Raw genomic sequence first — 18,736 nt, forward strand, 5'->3', positions numbered from 1 at the left:
GAAAATTTACCTTGTTAAAAGCCAAAGAATTGTCTAAAGTGACATTTAGGGGTGAAAAAACGTTTTATTTACTGGCTAATAACCATTTCATTACATATAAAATAAAACTTCTGAACCTAAGCAGAGGAGCCTGATACAAAATGCGAATTGACAAGAAAAGAGGTTTGATGGACTTAGACCCCTTGCATCTTTTTTTTAAAATACATTATGGGAAGTCCTTGTAAATTAACAGTAGCAGTCTGCTTGTTGTGTGTATTACGTGCTATATTAATAATTTTTATTTATTTATTTATTTTATTTAATTCATTTATTCATTACTTTATTTATTCCCCAGAATAAATTAAAATAGATAGAAATATAGACAGAAAATTGTGCATGTTGAATAATAGTGTAAAATGAAGTGGAATCTCATTGTTTCTTCAAATTTTATTGAAGCCAATCACAGTTAAACGCAACATCCAATTCCATCCCTCATCTCGCAATAGCCTGTAATGCCATATTTTTTTCCTTTTACTCTGAGGCTATAAAGTATCATTAAAGCAAAATAACAGACATATTTGAAATATTCTCTTTGTTTCACCAAAGACAAAGCCGCTGGTGGCACTTTGGACAGACTGTTCATTCTTGCAGTGGCCTCTGGACCCTGGGGAATAGAGCAGGTAATGCAAGACGTCTTTCAGCTGGCTAATTATACACTAAGGAAAATAGAGATTTATTGATTAGAAGTGAGCTCAACTGCTGAGCAAGTCCAGCTCAAACTTTCTTGCAGAGCAATTAGGTGTCACTGCTGTCACTTCGCTTTTACAGCTCGGAGAACCACCAGAGACCTGTCACCAACAAATCAAAAATGCAATATGAGAAATGTTTCTTTAAAATAATAATAATAATAATAATAATAATAATAATAGTAATAATATTAATAATAATAATAATTGCTAAGCAGTGGTGCAGTAGGTAGTGCTGTTGCCTCACAGCAAGAAGGTTGCTGGGTCGCTGGTTCGATCCTCGGCTCAGTTGGCGTTTCTGTGTGGAGTTTGCATGTTCTCCCTGCATTCGCGTGGGTTTCCTCCGGGTGCTCTGGTTTCCCCCACAGGTCGGTGGTTTAGTCGATTGATCAGTCATTTGACAGTGGCCTCTGGTGGATTTACACAAGAACAGCAGGCGCAAATGGCACTCACAAGAGAAATTTGAAATCTCAAAAAGCATCCACAGTGACCTCTGGAGGATCTGCGAAAACAAAAATAGCAAAAAACTTAGCTCCTGGGACGTATTTTTCGCTCTTCAGAAATGTATATTGCGGTACATTTTCAGAATGAGCCTGGGTTGAAAAATGGGCATCCATAAAACACATCTTACCATTTACTATTTAACATGCACTTGTCATTAACTGTGATTGGCTTTTTTATATACTGTATATTGTTTATTTATTTTTTGTTCTACTCAAATATCTGTTCAAATAGTGTATAAACGTCAGTCAGAATTTCAAGCAGACTTTAAAGGTGACATATACCATTTCTCTGTCACCTAAAAGATTCCCGAATAAATAAAGAAGCTTTTAAAATATTTCCTGTAAGTTGAGGAAATGTCAGCTTGGTTAGGTTGTTCTAGAAGCAATAATCATTTGAGACTGAATCTTAACCAGTTTAAGGTCAGTGGAAAGATATGTCAAAAATCCTCCAAGCTGCTATATTTATGACATATTGGCTGACTCAAACAAGTCCTTTAGTCCCTTGCTAGGAAAGGCTAGTGAAGATTGGCCTAGTGCAGAAGGAGAAATGAAATAATGTGAAAATGACCTTGAATTAGCTGTGCTGGCTCTCTGGAATCGATTCAGCCTACATGTAAGAGTAGAATTACTGCTGAGAGGTCAGGCCGGCTGGAAGCCAGAGGAGCAGAGCTGTGGACGGTGTAGTAGCGGAGCAAAGAGCAGGAGAAAACATGTGCGGATGAGCTAAAGGATTCACTCACACTCCATCTGGAGAGAAGAAAAACAGAGGTCTGCTTGATATGTCACTTTAGATATCCTTAAACCAACAATATATGGGTAAAATGGCACAGGTGCTGTCTGTTTCTTACATGTGTATGTGACATTGTTTTTAATCCTCCTCTTGACCTAGTCAGTAAAGTTCAAAAATGTCCCGTGACCATTTTGACAGAAAAAAGGGAATTTTAATGTGTATTTTGAAGATATATTACATTTCTCAAATGACCCTAACATTAGAAAAGATGCATTTATTTTTGTGAAGTCTGTGCACAACAAAATACAGCAACAATTGTTTCCAATGGAGGCGTGCAGCTCTATGTTTCATCACATAAAATATTATTAATTAGAATTAAAATACTACAAAAATGATTACTCTCTACATAAATACAAAAATCACTACCTTAAAATGGGTCAGGAACGTCAGGAAATTTAAAAAAAGAGAGACTTATTGTCTTTATATCACCTCAGTATGACTGTGGACACATTATAACTACACACAGTTCTGTCCAAACAGCTTACAAAAGGGGATTTTCATCATAGGTGCCCTTTAATGTTCAAAGATCAAATGTTTACAGGTCAAAATATGAAAGCTATACCTAATTATTTAAAATAAAGTCTGAATGGGTAAATTGCATTCTGTATAGTGTAATCCTTGCATATATGTATGCATGTATACATTAAATATTGATTAAAGCATAGACTTCATGCAATCAGAACATATGCATTACATATTAAAAACTAAGAATGAATCAAAGCAGTAAACTGATCAGTTTTGCATAACCATCAAACCGCCATAGGCAAGTGGACCTTTTAAATATGCCTGGCATGCTTGGAAATTGACCGTTTCTTAGAAAAGTGTTGCACAGTGGTTTATATTTAACATAATCCAATGTGAAGCCACATGGTGCTGAACTGTTAAATCAATATTTGATGCAATTTCTTTTTTTTTCTCATGTGATTTATTTAATGATTTAAAAAACACATTTATAATATTAAAGCAGATAAAATCAAAGCCTACATGCGGCATGCTAGAATGAAAAAAGGCAGTGTTTATGGTTTGTACCGAGAAACAACACTCGCTTCAAAGAATTGTAATTAAAAAGGCTTGCTTGAGTTTGTGTTTAAAGAACTCAATTAACTGATACTTTTAAATAAACACAAAACTGTTCATTCACAGCATCATATATTCACACTTCATCTGTGAGAAAGAAACACGGCTGAACAGCAACAGCACGCGCATTAATATTAATTTAGGATTTTAATTGTGTTTCTGTGCTTAAATACATACAAATGATTTGCAGAGCTTTAAAGCTTTAACGAGCATAACATTGGATTAGATTTGTGAATCCCTACTAATGAAAATTAGACATTTGGGTTGTCAAAAACAATGATTTCCACACACAAAAAAATACCCATTTTAGTCTACGCTCCACAATAGGATCTCTTCATCCAGACACAGCAGGCTAATAAAGAATAATGATTTCAGTGGGTGGTCATCAAACACTTTAAGGGCTGAGCTTTTTAAAGAGACAGTTCACCCTCAAATAAACGTTTGCTATTCGGTTAGTCACCCTCAGGCCATACATTTTTTTTTTTTTTTTTTTAACTTTAGTAGAACATGAAGATCACCTAAAACGGTGGTCCTTGTTTTAAACATAAAAATATTATTTCATGAAATTCAAAATCAACTGTAGGCGGTAGATCTTTCTCATTTCTGACACCTGCACTCTGAAAAAGCCTTCCTAGCACAGTTCAAGAGGCAGACACACTTTGTCAGTTTAAAACTAGATTAAATATCTCTTTGCATTTGCATACACATAATACACACACTTTTTAAAATTCAAATTCTTTAAAGGACTGTTAGTCTGCATTATTTTGAGCAATCGGAGCTGGGAACACTTCCCAAAAGACAATATAATTTGAATGACATCTACACTTATGTTAGTCTGCTTCTTATTATCCTGAGGTTTCCATAGTCCTGGATCAGGCTGTATCCTGAGCATATGCTGTGGTGATCATGGAGGAGTGGAGTGGGGACTGATTCCTGAGAGACCCCAGTGTCTTTGCATTGATCCCATGGGCCAGCCTGATCACCTGCTGGTGACCTTCTTACACCTGCAGCTTCTCCACAATGGACGTCCAGCATTCTCCAGCGTCCAGCACCTAGACTGCAGCTATTTATAATCGCTATCAATAACTCCTGTACAGCAGTCCTACAACATTCTGTCACTCGATGACACTGGAATACCCTGTCAGAACAGTCTAGTGGCTGGGAATGAGCTTTTTACAATGTCCGCTATGTTGGTAATGTTGTTTTGGTGTGATGAATATGGCCACAGTGTAAATGCACAGTATAGTTTCGATTTTATTGCCACATTAGATTGTTATGATAACATAAAATATGCCTTCAGTGATTTTCTGAAGATAAATACCAAAAATTAGCACAACTGGAATAACTACAGCAGTTTGTCTGTATTCATATGAATGCGATTGTCTGATCTCATATGAAGCATGAGATCGCGATGGCATGTGATGACGTGTGCAGGATCTGCAGTGCTGTGCCAATTTTTTAGGGGGTAAATTTTGAAGCCCTTCCCCTTAAAACTCATATTAGGGGTGGGGGTACAAAAATAGAATTGGGATTGGGCCTAAGTTTGGCCAGAGTAAAAATGAACGTGCCCAACTGAGCCTGGTTTCTCTCGTGTTTTTTTTTTTTCCCTTCACTTTTGTCAATTGGTGAAGTTTTGTTTCTCGCCACTGTCGTCACTGGCCTGCTTGGTTTTGAGACTTGTGCAGCTGCTCATCGATAGATTTGCACTTCAGTGTTTGGACTTATTTTATGCTTTGGCCTATATTATGTTTTAAAATCCTATAATTCTTGTAGTCGCACGACTTCATTTTTATGAAATGACCAAAATTTATATTTTGTCTTAATTTTCTTATTTTCATGTTGTTGCAATTTTAGGTATCATTTGGGATTCTTAGTCATACAGATACATTGGTTTTATAAACTAAACAGTGCCTGAAGCAATTCTTAAAAAAAAAAAAAAAACTGCCATAAAAGAATTTAAATTACATTAAATGGTCACACTTTACAATACATTCATTAGTTAATGTTAATTAATACATTTACTAACATAAACAAACAATGAAAAATACATCTCTTACTGTATTTGTATATGTTAGTTAACGTTAGTTAATGAAAATACAGTAGTTCATTGTTAATTCATGTTAACTCATGGTGAATTAAATAATGTTAACAAGCATGGACATGGATGTTAACAATGCATTAGTAAATGTTCAATTATGATTAATAAATGCTGCACGTGTTGTTCATGATTAGTTCATGTTAGTAAATGCATTAACTAATGAACATTATTTTAAAGAGTTACCCATTAAATAATGAATAACATCTGTTAAACAAAAGCCTTAAAAATGAACCAAATATTAAGATTAAAGTATTTTTAAAAATCTAACAATATATATTAATACTAAGCATAATAAATGTACATGCAGTCACAACAAAAGCTAATCCACCAAACTCACCTAGTTCTATAATTATCGTACTAATTAAAGCAAAATAGTCTGTGTTGGCTGCTAAAAGCTAGCATCAAATTTGTCAGTTCTTTTGCAGAAATATGACTATATTTGCCTCCACAAAATTACACTTCTTGCCCTATCATAAAGCATCAAGCATTTCACTAGAAACTGTACATGTTGATAGATTAGTTAAATGTATATGTTAGGATCCAAATGCAGTTCATTTTAAGAGAATCGTAAGGCAGGCAAAGGTCATAATAGATGTAAACAGGAGCATGTAGGTAATCCAAGAGCAGTCAAAATAAAAGACGACTGGTCAGGACATCCGGCAGAACAACATGAGCAAAAAAAAACAAGGCAAAGGTCAAAACATGACAAGGCAAGACAAAGATTCGTAATGCTCACTTACAGTTGGCAAGAATGAGCAAAGAGAGTGTGTGAATCAGTTCGTCATGAGCTTCCGGCAATGTGTGTGTGTGTGTAATCAATCAATCAATCAATCAATCTATCTATCTATCTATCTATCTATCTATCTATCTATCTATCTATCTATCTATCTATCTATCTATCTATCTATCTATCTATCTATCTATCTATCATCTATCTATCTATCTATCTATCTATCTATCTATCTATCTATCTATCTATCTATCTATCTATCTATCATCTATCTATCCATCCATCCATCCATCCATCCCTCCAAGTTTCTAGCTACCTACCTACCAAAATTTGATAGATTTGAAACAAATTGTGGTTGAGTTAATAATAAAATATGTTTAATGTCTGGGGTGAAGCACCCCTTTAAACAGATCCACAAGGTGTGTGTTTGAAATAACACGTTTAGACACTATCTCATGTCATGCGATGATCAAGTACCCCTGGAATTAATCAACATTGTGTTTATGCCTTCCATAATCAAGCAACCTTTTCAACCCGTCAATCTCTTTGACAAATGACATCATCAGTGAATGTGAGGGGTGAAGCGGCGACAGGCTGGATGACTAACCTTCACAAATGTCACTCTGTCAGTCAATGTGACGGAAAACACTGTCAGGCCGTCGATAATCGGCTTGCACCTCTCGTCTCCATTGTACCCCATCAGCTCCTTTCCCATTCATAATCTGCCACTCCATCAATGCGCTTCTGCCATTGTTTTAGACATCAATAACAATAACACTGTTAGCATCAGTAATTGCCACATTTTAACACAAGCCATTAGACACAGGACAAGAAACTTGACCTTGTGGCTATTTGCATAATTTGATAATTCATGAATTGTATTTTGATAAAAAATAACAAATACAATAATGACTTACTTTTGTTAAAAATTAAAAATTAGCTAAATAAAAAATATCTAATATTAGTATTATGCAATAGTGGTATTACTAAGACATAGATACTATTACACTATTACAGCTTGACATGCAAATGAATTACTTTGTTCTTTTTAAAACGAAAAAAATTACCCAGAAAACTAAAAATCATTCATTCATTCACATTCTTTTCGGCTTAGTCTCTCTTTAATCTGGGTTCGCCACAGCGGAATGAACCGCCAACTTCATTAATTAATTAATTTATTAATTTTCTTTTTGGCTTAGTCCCATTATTAATTTGGGGTCGCCACAGCGGATGCCCCCCCAGCTGCAACCCATCAATGGGAAACATCCATACACACTCATTCACACACATCCACTACTGACAATTTAGCTTACCCAATACACCTATATATGCATGTCTTTGGATTGTGAGGGAAACCCGAGCTCACGAAGGAAACCCACGCAAACATGGGGAGAACTTGCAAACTACACACAGGAATGCCAACGGACCCAGACGAGGCTCGAACCAGCAACCTTCTTGCATTGAGGGGATCGTGCTACTCATTGTGCTACTGCTTCGCCCTAGAAAGGTAAAAATATTAAATATAAAAAGTTCATTCATAAACTGACCCTTCCTATTATTCAAATGCATCATAAAAGCATTTTTGAAAAATTTAAATGATTTAAAAACACTAAAATTGTACTTATAGTCCTCAAATATGGTTTATTTTAAATTCTATTTTCATTGTAAAAAAAAATTACAAATTTTTTCAAAGTATTATTAAACATATATAAATGCATGGCCCCTTTTCACAAGATGAAGACATTATGACATGTCTTAAAACAAATATAGGAACCTTTATATGTATTTATGTATGTATTAGGGCACTAGGGCTTTAAAGCTGTAAGTGTCTTGAAAAAATATCTAGTAAAATATTATTTACTGTCATCATGGCAAAAATAAACTAAATCAGTTATTAGAAACGAGTTATTAAAACCATTATTTTTAGAAATGTGTTGAACAAATCTTCTCTCCGTTAAACAGAATTTTTTGGAAACAATAATCAAGGAGGCTAATTATTTAGGGGATTTATTAATTCTGACTTGAACCGTAGCTTAAACAAGTCTAAAACAAATTATTTTTCAGAGTCCTGCAGCTGTCATGCATCCTTATTTTAATTTATGATGATGAGCAATAAGGTATTATAAGCAAAAAGCTGTGCTTCAATTTTGAATGGTGACACCCACAGACATCATCACCAAATATAAAACAAAGGTAAAACTTTCTCATGCATAGCCGTTGGCTAGAACTATGCATTATAGGCTTTATGCTATAGAGAAATAACAGATAAACTAAGACTGCAGTTTATAGATAAACAGCTCTCGCTAATAATTCACTTTCATATTTGACATGAAACGCACATTTATCGGTAGGAATGATATATATATATTGATAGTCTACAGAACAAACCATCATTATAAAATAACTTGCCAAGTTAACCTAATTACTTAAGCCTTTAAATGTCACTTTAAGCTGTATATAAGTGTCTTGAAAACTATCCAGTAAACTGTTATTTACTGTCATTGTAGCAAAAATAAAATAAATAAGTTATTAGAAATGAGTAATTAAATCTATTATGTTTAGAAATGTGTTGGAAAAAATATTTTGTTTGTTAAACAGAAATTGGAGAAAAAAAATAAACCAGGGGGCTAATAATTCTGACTTCAACTGTATGCCTACATATCCATAATACACAGCAATATAGCCTGGTTTGTTGAATAGTATTGCTTTCTCACTACAATTGATCCGCTCCAGAGTTCGTTTCAATGGAGCCATTCAGCTAATCTCAGACAGATTGCGATTCCGATTTCGATCGTTGGATTCACATAAGCCATACTAACTGCTCTAACAAAGGAAACACGCCCTTATATCAGTGGTTCTCAACCATGTTCCAGGAGGAGCACCAGCACTGCATGTTTTGGAGGTCTCCTTTGTCTGTCACATTCATTTTGGGCTTTCCAATCTCTGCTAATGAGCCGATGATCTGAATCAGGTGTGTTTGGTTAAGAACACTGTATTATATCATCTTTGCATGTTTTCAATGCAGTTTTTATTCCTATTTTTTAAAGTCTTGAACACACCATCATGAAATGATGGAAATATTGGAATTTTTTTTGGTGTACTCTCCCATTCCCTGTGCTCTAAGTTTACCCAAATATGATGACTTCCGCTGCTGAGGAACCCAGAAATGTAAAAAAAGGGTCCATAATAAAAATAAAAATAAACATTAGTCTGTTACCTACAAAATATATAGTACAATAATTATATTTCTTGACAATTATGCTAGCATTCATTCCACCATGTTAGTTGTCAAACCGTCGAAGCACTTCTTGTTTTAGTCATCAATAACAATAGCAATGTTAGCATCAGTAATTGCCATATTTTAACACAGGCCACTGGATACAGGACAAGACACTTGACCTTGTGGCCATTTGCATATTTGCATAATTCATGGATTGCATTGAAGCACAAAAATCCGTGTCTTTTTTTAGAGTGACCTTTGACCTTGGGTGATGCGTTCACCTCAATTCAGAGCAATCTACCTGGGCAAATGAATAAGCCTGGCGCAACGCCCGGTATTAATTAATGAGGCCGGGCATAAACACATTGCCAAAGGCCGACAGGGATTTGCACTCAAACAAATGCAACAAAGCTTCCAGGAAGAGGTTGAAGAGTCACTGAAACTGGAGACAGATATAAAAACAGCTCATGGTGAAGTCAAAGGCTGAAATGGGGATAAAGACAGCAATATGCTTGAGGCCGGCAGTGCAGTTCATACTGTGTGTCATACAGTATTAAAGCATTAGTTAAAGCAGACACAGAGAGTCTGTTATCTGTTATTCACCTTTGTACTGTTATTGCTGGATAGAAAAAAAAAAAAAAAAAAAAAAACTAAACAAAATATTTAATAAAGTTTAAATATAATAAAATTCTAATTGAATTTAATTTATTTACTGAATGGCATTCAAATGCTACAAAACTTCATTTTTGACCTTTTTATCTTTGGTGGCGGAAAAGCTAATTCCTTATAATAAAAATAATATAACAGAACAGATCATAACAGAACAGATCGTAGATGATACATGGTACAAAATTAGGGGCGATTAATATTTAAATCATTCAAAACTCCATATAACTTTATTTCGGCTCTAAATCTCATAAATAAACTTAAAACTTCAATATCACAGACATCACACTTGTTCCAATTTATGTTCAAATATCATATTTAAAATGTGAATTTGACTGAAATATTAATCCTTTCACACGTATAATCACACCGGTGTGGTCAGCTTCCCTGAAGTGTACGATCACACCAGTGTGATTAGAAACTTTAGATTGCATGTCATCAACTGCTAAATTTCCAATCTTACAACATACGCTGAGGCACAGCCAGAAGATGCAGTGCTTGTCATAAATCACAATTTATCCATGCTTTCAAAAAAAAAAAAAAAAAAATTATAATTATTATCTTTCAATATAACTGGACGATGTGCTTTGCTCACATAAGATACTGTTTATGTCATTCGATTATTTTCTTTATTCCTCTCCCAGATAAAGTTTTTTTTTTCCTTATGAATAAACATGACATCAATCCAGCAGCTCGGATCTAATATAAATACTTATCGTTAACTTCTGATTGCAGATGTATCCCTTCTCGCAACAAAGGGAGTGCCCATTACCCATCACATAGCAATTAATACCATCATTACCATCATCACGTGATAAACTTGACACATTGCCATGGGAACTTAGAATGCAATGAATTCTAAGTAACGGTCCCCAAAAAAAATTAAAATAAACAAATAAATCACGCAGAAGGGTCAGCTGGAGTATTTAAAACTCAGGCATGAGAGGGTTAATATCACAGCAAGTATTTTTTGGCGATTATAAGAAGTCTAATGGACATCTAACAGATATCTAATAGACCTCTAAACATAGACATACTGTTTTTGTTAAATCTAAATCACTGAAAATCCAACAGACACATACAAAAATCTAGACAAGACAAAACTAGAGTAGTCATCCAATACACATAAATAAATGACTACACATGTAAAGTCTGTCTGAACTGTACTTGATGACTAATCTATTTTTGGGCTATTCTCAAATCTCTAAATCTATGACAAATTTAGATATGTCTGTTTATATGTGTATTCAATGTCTATTAGACACAAAATGCTCCCTACATGGGATGATACCTTCACCTCATGCAAACAAGCTGCACAAACATTCTTCAAAACATCTTCAAAACTAACTCTCCAAAACTTCAAATGTGTACCTACAGTATATAAACAGAGTGGCTCTACATCAAACCTAAAGCATACTTATTTGCATTATTTCCAGCTATCAACCCCAAACAGCTGTGATTCGTCATATGTTAATGGCAGAAACAAGTAATACTCCAAAAAACCTGAACCGCAGCCAAGAGATGAAACACTGCATATGTTACAAAGCAAAGTAGTGTGACAACAAAAAAAAGGAGAGCTCTTAAAATGCAAAGACTGGAATTTAATCCCCTACCTTTACAGAGAACATCTTCTCATTTGATTGTGGATCCTGAACTCAGCCATAATAGAGGAGGGTGAACAAGCACGGGGCATTTCATCTGCGCCAAGCATAAAAAAAAGCTGCTTTTGGAGGCCACGTAAAGCATATTTTATAATCTTTCCTCAGCAAGGCACAAAAGAGAGGCTTTCGGTTGGAGTGTGTTGAAGATGGAGGACATGACAAATTACAAACCATCTCGACAGCGGATGATTTGTGTTTTGTGCTGCTGCTGCTGCTCAGTAAAGTAATATTAGTGTAGACTGCTTTTATGGTTTTTCATAGTCCTTTTTGCAGTCAGAATTGCTATGCTCTCATCCATCTTCCCTACTATCAGCTTTTTATGTCGAGGAGTGGAAAGACATAAGAAGTAAATGATCAAAATCTTGTGAAATCAGGTGAATTATGTATTTTAATATATTTCTTAAGGAACATTAGATTTTTTTCAACCCAGACTCATTCTGAAAACATGCCACTAAATTTCTGGAGAGCATCAAATACATCCCAGGAGTTACGTGTTTTGCAGTTTTTGGTTTCACAAACTCACCAGAAGCCGCTGTGTACTCTTTTCAGATCTCAAATTTCGCTTGCGAGAGCCAATTTACACCTGTTGTTCTCGTGTAAACCCACCAAAAGCCGAAGACAACTGACTGACTGACCAAGCAACCGATTGACTGACCCACCCTACTCCTTCCCTAAACCCAACCAATAGTGTATTCGAGAGCACAGATTGACCCGTCCACCCACTTCCCTAAACACAACCGACAGTTTTCAAAAGCAATCCAGAAAAAGAAAAGCCATCACCTGATTTTTACCACGTTTTCAGATTTTACCACATTATCACCCAGTTATTTACTTCTGCTTCTGTTTTTGTCGTACTTGCTTTCTGGAACCATTCCTCATTGGAATTGAACCCTGTCGTTATGGTCAACTCGTCTCTGCATCTCAAGTCCACTGACATAAATGGCGAGCTAATTGAACTAAGCCTTTCATATGGAGGTAAGCGGTCAACTGGTAAGCGCAAAAAGGAACTGTGTCAAACCACCAGATAACATTCGTTTTCAAGATGAAATGCAGCCATACATACTTCTGGCTACATAATTCACGATCTCCAGAAATGTATATAGGGCTACGTTTTTAGAACAAGCCTGTGTTGATTTATTTTGCATGCGCTCATTATTTGATGTAATATTGATTTATTGGGATTGAAGGTAAACTATAAGGTTAGTTATTGATTTTTTAAAAATACTTTAATATGTTTTATCTAACATGCTAGCATAACATTTTTAATTTTTTTTTTTATTTTATGCATCCTTTAACCTGATAAGCTATTGTCTGTAATTTGCTGAATTTCAGGCATGTATTATGCATTTCTTTGCTTATTCATTATTTAGCTACTTATTTGTTTATTAGAATATTTAGATAATTTTAAGTAATTTACTTCACTTTTAGACAATGGTGATTTATTTATTCATAATTCTACATTTATAATATGAAAATCATAAAAGATGATGTAAACATAATTTAGCATTAAGGCAAAAGTTTAACTTGAAAATAGAAACCGACAATAAAGTTTCACAAAAAAGTTAAAAAAAATTTGTAAAAGTAGTAATATTATAGAAATAACCAAAAAAATAAATGATTTGTCTTTTGATATTTTAATATTTATTTTATATTTATGTTGTCTGATCTGAATTTTCAACAGGCATTATTATGATTTTTATGACGTATGCAATGTTAAAGGCTACTTTTATGCTTTTTATTTTAGTTTTTTTTTTAAGAACGATCTCCTATAAATTATAAATATTAAAAATAATAATTATAATACTATAATGAAAAAGGCATATAATACAAAGAGAACCACATGATAACAGAATTCGTCATCCACCTGGGAAATATTTGATATATTCAAAATAATATTGAGTGTACTCAAACTAAATTATTCGATGAATTTACTACATTTTTAGGTAAGGTAAGTGGTTGCGAACAATTTATATGGGCTGAATTAATATAATATAATAAATAAACAAACAAATACAATTCATGTTTAACTTAATTTGTTTGTTTAAATTCTGCCAATATACATTGTTTGCAACCACTTACCTTATTTTTTATTTTTCGTAAATTCAATAAATTTATTTTCAGTGAGGGCGGATAAAGAAATTCACTACTTTGATATGTTTTGCTTTAAATGCAAATTAGCTGCTGTTCTCCACCCTCTTTACAGATGAGGGTGGAGTCTTTATAGCTTGTGCCTCAGTCACTGCCTCAGTCATACGAATTATCAACTAAATTGTCAAAACGTAAAATACTTAAGTTTCCTCATGAATCATAACCTGATTCAGGCTGGAATAACTGTGTGTTATTCCAATATATTCCATATTTTCCATGCTTGATGTTATGAAATATACAAGCATCACAGATATTGCTAAGGCCACTATAAATCTTCATCAAAAAGATATTAATTAAAAACAAATGTCCAGACTTCTATCTATCTCTCTCAGGGGTCACTTTAACCTCTTTGCAGAAAGGTTTCTTTGGCAGGGCTCTTCTTTCATAAAAGCGCTCTTATAAGTCGAGGTGACCTGCTGCCACTCTTCCAATAAGGGCCCAAAATCCCTGAAGCGGTCAAAAGTCTTTCTCTATTACAGTCAAAACAGGCACCCAGACCCCCATCACTCTTCTTTCATCCCGCAGCAGCCATATGAAAGAAATCCTTCATTCTTTATTCACACTCAGCACAGCGCCAAATCCACACTATTTTAAGCATTTCTTTTATCATAGTTGTAAGACTTTTGGAGACAGTAATATTAAGAAGAAGTCATATTAGATTTGTTCTCTTTTTTTGACTGAAAAAAAGGACAAAGAAACACCAGAAAAGACAAGTATCGCTGTCACAGTGTGAGGCCGACATAATACTTCAGTGACAAAAATACTGGATTTTAGTTTTTGTCATTGAATTTAATACAGAACAAAACTGAATATGAATTTTGTAAATTATTTTAGTAGAAATGAAATATAAAGAGATATGAGCAATGAAAATTAATCAAAATATATTTTAACTAACCCAATCTCAAGGGCAATATAAAGGAAGGGATGAGAGCTACACAACATTAAATACACTTTATTATATCCTAAAAGGACACTTATCATTCTAATGCAAATCATTCTGCCATGACTTTCAAGTTTGACTGGGTCATATTGTATTTTCCATTAATTAGCCATGTCTGATCTATAATGTTTTGCATTATCTTGTTTAAAATAGGAGATTCACCACTTAATGTTTAAAGTAATCCAAAACAGACACCAGAGATTCAGTTTTTGTGCAGTTCAACAAAAGGAAAAGCATTTTGTCCATGTTTTGACTCAGTCATTAAATGATGAAATGTTTAATTAAAAAGAGATATAATAGATATAAATAGATATAAAATAAATAAATAACTTGTGCAGTGTATGGATGATAGAAATAAACACTTAGGTGGGGAAACAACTAAAGCGATTGTTCACTCTAAAACGGCATTGTACGTTCCATCATCTACCTCCACTTGACTTGTTCCAAATCAGTTTGAGTTTGTTCTGTTGAAAATAAAGAAGATATTTTGAAGTATGCTGGTTACCTGTACCCATTGACCTCTATAGTATTTGCATTTCCTACTATGAATACCAATGGTTACTGGTTTCCAACATTCTTTAAAATATTTTCTTTTGTCTTCAACAGGGAAAGAAGTCAAGCTGGTTCAAAACAACTCAAGGGTCTTTTTATATTCCATAGTAGTTAGTTGAGCCTCAGAGCGGCAAACAACACACAATTTAAAAAATAAATAAATAAAAACATCTTGGTTTTGAGATGGGTGCCTGATGTTTGAGAAAGTTATCATGTAAAGCACACACTTTCTCAGACAGGCATTAACATTTTCTCTATTCTCTCTTGTTTAAGCACTCTCAAAGTTCAAACTTTCGTAGAAAAGTAAGTCCAGCTTTATAGAATAAAATCAAAGATCAAAACCTGTTTTCTGGCGCAAACATTCATCGCTGTCAGCAAAAGATTCTTAAAGCTTTGTAGCTTTTGTGCAGATAATGTAAGATGAAGGCATCACAGACTCCATCCTTAAGGGGGTTGCACACCGAAATGCGCTGCGCACATGACAGTTAGAAGTAACAAACAGGACATGCACATTCGCATGTTATTCAAAATGAAACCGATGGTGCTCTGTGGCACGGCATAAATATGAACTGTGTCCTGAGTTGTAGCTGGGCACTACAGACAGCCGCTGACTTGCGGCGCCGGTGTGTACCTTGATATAAACCTATGTTTACAATTTTAAAATGAATGGCGCTTTGTTGCATGGCAGATCCGGTGTACGATCCTTTTATGGTGGTCTTGCTGTGGAAAGTTAAAGTCCCGTTTGCATCCCTGTTGGAATTCACACTGCTAGCGATCGAAGATTTATTTTAATTTAGCAAGCTGAGCACATTCTTTTCCTGTACAGACACAGTAGAGATTGATTAACAATGATCGACAGCCAATCAGGACGCAGAACACAATGCGCTGTAAAAAGAAAAAAAAAAAAGCATGTCACATTGCGCTAAAAAAAAATCTGTGAAACTGTAAGGCCACGAAAGCTCAACCGTGCTATTGTGAGGGACCACTGTACTGGCAAAACTCATGTTATTGAATGTGAATTCAAATTATGAAATTATGAAACTCATGAAATTATGTTATTGAAATAATCATTCTTTTCATTCCTAATATTAATAATTTAATATTCCAATTTGCAAAAACGTGTGTGTGTTTTTTGTTGATTAAAAGACATAAATGATCATGATAGTGATCTAAAAGTGACATGGAAATCACCATGCCTCATCCATAAAAGCAAAACATGCAGGATTCAGCACGTAAATTCACCAGTTACTCCTAAAATGTGTTTAAGCAAGTGGCTGGCCAGCTGGGAGAAGAATAGATTGAACTTCGTTGTTACTTTCACTATGTGTATCTGACATAATACACATCTGTAAATTATATTTGAATGGATTGTTAGACTTCCATAGACTTTCTTGTGTGTTTTACATACTAAAATGTATTGTTTCACTAGTACTTGTGTGTTTTTACATGTCTAAACATAAAATAAGCATGAGGTGGTTAAAAACACAGCATAATTGTGATAATATGACATGTCTTTCTCTGGCTCAGTGCCAGCCAAGGCGCAAAAGCTCAGTTTGATTTTTTCACATAATGCTTGTCAAGCTGTTAACAAGTAAACACCAGCACTAGGGACATTATGGTCCTCACTTTAAAATGGAACAAAAGTAGGATTGGTTACGTTACCTCCGCTAGTTTTTTTTTTTTTTTTTTTTTGCTCCGTCCTGTCTATGATGTGCCAAATATTTAGCAAGCTATTTTAATCTATTTGTTATTGCAGCCCTAGTCAAAACTATGAGTGTACATGTGGCTGCACAACAATGATCGTTATTCAAAAATTTAGATTTTGTTGAGCTGAATCTCGTTATATTTTTGACGTCAGTTGTGGGCCCAAGGGAGGAGGAGAAGGGGCCACAAAAGGCCCGTGGACCTTTAGTTTGAAACCCCTGCAGTACATGATGTAACTACTGATGTAACTATTACAGTCAAGCTTTAAATCTACAAAGATTATCAAAATTTGTTGGTAATTTTGGAGTGAGATATGCTAACAGTCTAATCTGATTCAATGATCTATGCCAAGCTAAGCTAATAGTGTTCTCGCCAGACTATGAGAACGGATTCAAAAAGAGTAAAACTCAACTCATTAGCTTTAGGGAAGCTGTAAAAGAAGCCCATTTATTTTAATGCTTAAATCACCGCCTTGGTGATAGATAAAAGTCCCAAACAGAATGCAGAAATGTATTTTTTATTTTTTTTAAGTTTGAAAAATAACTATATAACAGCAATCCAAGGTGTATTTTGTAGTGACAACAACATTACAGTCTATTACTGAAAACTAATTCACAATCATCCTAATGATTCATTATTTTCATAATGTGTTTCCTTCTCTTGCTTCTTGCGGTGAGTTTCCTTCCAAACGGCACGTAAAAAGTTTCAGCTTCGTTCGCACCTTGCGCCGCCTTTCTCTCCTTTGTCTCTCGCTTCCATTTATTTTTCACACCTAGAGGTAAATAGATTTGAAAGCTATTCCTCCATAGCGATCCTCTTCTCATCGCTCCAGCCTGGACAAATAGTTCAACTCTTTGTCTACACCTCCAGACCTCCAGAACCCCTCACGAAAATCTGCCCATTTGAGCTTCACGCCAGCCAATTTTGACCGAGAAGCAGCGGCACAATGATAACTTGATTTAGCCCTCAAATATCCTCCCAGCAGATTGTTTCAGCCACTCGGGAGAGATGAGAGTTGTGTCAACCGAAGCCATTCAGCGTCTGCCCTGAGAGACGAGCTGAGAGCCATGCCATTAACCCTCTCTCTCGCTGCCAAATGGTTTTGAACCTGCCTTTCTGAGGTGAGACGGAAAGCGGGGAACGCCGAGTAGAAGCGGCACACACACGTCCCCCTCAACACAGGAGAGAGACTTAAAAGTGAGCAGGAGCTGTTTAAAGAGCGGCCGTCTCCAAAGATACAAAAATCAATGTGCTTTCAAAGCCGTTTTTTTTTTTTCTCCATCCACCACTGTATATCTTAAGCTGAAAGACAGGACAACGTGTGTAAACACAATAAAAGGACGGGGGGGTGGGGGGGGGGATGTAAAATTAGCTCTTCAGTTTACGCCGATTGTTTTGTGGCTGGAGACTGAATGCTAAACTAACTGACTGTGCAGCTTATATGGTGAAAGTATTAGACAGTAGAATTAAAATCATGTAAGCTGTCTGAATAAAGAAAAATAAAAAAAATGTAACGCTGAGAGAACGGGATAACGGTGGCTTATAAGGTTTTAAAAGGATTCATGGACACTGTGAAAGTATAAATACTTTTTGAATGTATTTCTGGATTATGTAATTTACATACACTCACCGGCCACTTTGTTAACGCAAATTTCTAATCAGCCAATCACATAGCAGCAATCCAATGCATTTAAGCATGTAGGTATGGTCAAAACGATCCAAACCGAGCATCAGAATGGAAAAGATAGGTGATTCAAGTGACTTTGAACATGGTTCAAGGTTGTTGGTGCAAGACGGGCGGCTCTGAGTATTTCAGAAACTGCTGATCTCCTGAGAGTTTTATGCACAACCATCTCTAGGGTTTACAGAGAATGGTCAGAAAAAGAGAAAATATCCTGTGAGTGGCAGTTCTGTGGGCGCAA

At 35.1% G+C, this 18,736-nt stretch overlaps 1 long non-coding RNA gene across 1 annotated transcript in view; it reads right to left on the reverse strand.

Annotated features, from left to right (window-relative positions):
* Positions 1-328: 328 nt before the first annotated feature.
* Positions 329-18,736, reverse strand: part of LOC137496655 (uncharacterized) — an 87,401-nt gene continuing 68,993 nt past the window's right edge. The window contains exons 3-7 of the long non-coding RNA XR_012387242.1: positions 7,237-7,422; positions 6,531-6,667; positions 1,797-1,975; positions 973-1,227; positions 329-827 (exon numbers count right to left, since the gene is read on the reverse strand). This is a non-coding gene — a long non-coding RNA (uncharacterized lncRNA). The remainder of the gene's footprint in view (positions 828-972; positions 1,228-1,796; positions 1,976-6,530; positions 6,668-7,236; positions 7,423-18,736) is intronic.

Source organism: Danio rerio, chromosome 11 (genome assembly GCF_049306965.1).
Source record: "Danio rerio strain Tuebingen ecotype United States chromosome 11, GRCz12tu, whole genome shotgun sequence".
Lineage (NCBI taxonomy): Eukaryota > Metazoa > Chordata > Actinopteri > Cypriniformes > Danionidae > Danio > Danio rerio.